Source organism: Lipotes vexillifer, unplaced genomic scaffold (assembly GCF_000442215.2).
Source record: "Lipotes vexillifer unplaced genomic scaffold, Lipotes_vexillifer_v1.1 scaffold903, whole genome shotgun sequence".
Lineage (NCBI taxonomy): Eukaryota > Metazoa > Chordata > Mammalia > Artiodactyla > Lipotidae > Lipotes > Lipotes vexillifer.
In genome coordinates, this window is record NW_006791919.1 from 1064375 (window position 1) to 1065921 (window position 1547).

Here is a 1547-nt window from a genome sequence, read left to right on the forward strand (position 1 = left end):
AAAAAAAAAAAAAAAAAAAAATTCAGCCAGGAAAACAGAAGAATAATGAACAAATATATTAAGGATCCTTAATTCTGTTAAAAATTCTTTGTCTTAACTAAGGTACTTTACCTTGATTAAATCTCTCTCTCTCTCTCAAAAACGAAAAAAAGTGTTTTAATGTGTGAAAGTACATTTGCTTTTGGAAAGCGTCAAAGGATTTTATTAATTTGGAGGTCTTGTACCAGGAGGGGGAAGAAAATCCTAAAACTCCCATTTAAAACAAAAGCTGTTGCTAGCTGCTGCTTCCTCTAGAGACCATTTATATTTGTAACCCATACTTTTCACCTGAATTGTAGGCTTACACACCCAACTGCCTAGGAGATAACTTTTCTTGATGTCTAAAAGACATCTCAGACTTGCCTCTCCAACAGTGAACTTCCAACCCTCATTCCCTGGCCCCCCATCCATTCCACCCACAGCCTTCCCATCCCAGTTGATGACAGCTCCATCCTTCTAGCTGCTCAGAACAAAAACCTTGGCGTCACCTTTACTGTGCTCTTTCTTTCCCCATTTCACATCCTTTTAGCCTCATTATATCACACTGGCTGGGCCCTAACAATACATGCCAGGCTGTGCCACTGCTATGACCCTTCAGTGTAACACCCTTGTCCTATCACCCCATCTCTGCGTTAGTCTGTTAGGTACTCCTGCTATTCCCTTGCCTCCAATAGTCTGTTCTCAACACAGCAGTCAGGGTGATGCTCTTACAGCTCAGATCGTGTTCCTCTTCTGCTCAAAAGCCTGCAATGGCTCTCCATTTCACTCAGTCTAGAAACCAGTCCTCAAAATGGCCCCACAAGATCTAGCTCCCTATTCCTTCCCCGAGCTCATCTCCTCTACTGCCCCCTCACTGGTCCCCTGGCTGTCCCTTGCACAGGCCAAGGGCACTCCTGCCTCAGGGCCTTTGCTCTTTCTCTTCTCTGCATCTGGATAACTGCTCCCCATAGAGCCACAAGCCTCACTTCCTCTGCTCCTTCAGGTCTTTGCTGAGATCTTACCTTTTCAAGAAGTTTGTCCTAAGTCCTCCCTTCACCTCAGACCCCTATATTCCAAGTTCCCTGCTCTGCTCTAATTTTTCTCTTTTCCATACTACTTATCACATTCTAGCATGACATGTATTAATAATCCATACTTAAAAAATAATGCCTGTCTCCCCTCAACTAGGATGTAAGCTCCTCAAGGGCAGGAATACTTTTTGTCTTGTTCACTGAGGCATCCAAGCAGCTAGAACAGTGTCAGCATATACAGTAGCTAGTGCCCAACTATTTGAAGGAATGAATGTTGTTTGCCTGCCCAACAGCTTTTCCCCTCATCCCTTCCATACTAAGAATATACGCACCCTAAATAATGATTCACAGTCTCCTTGTCAATAACTGGTCTTGACGTATGCACGTGGCCCCAGTTTTGTAAAGCTGAAAAGTTACACTTCAAAGACGCTTTTGCAGGGCTTCCCTGGTGGCGCAGTGGTTGAGAGTCCGCCTGCCGATGCAGGGGACACGGCTTCG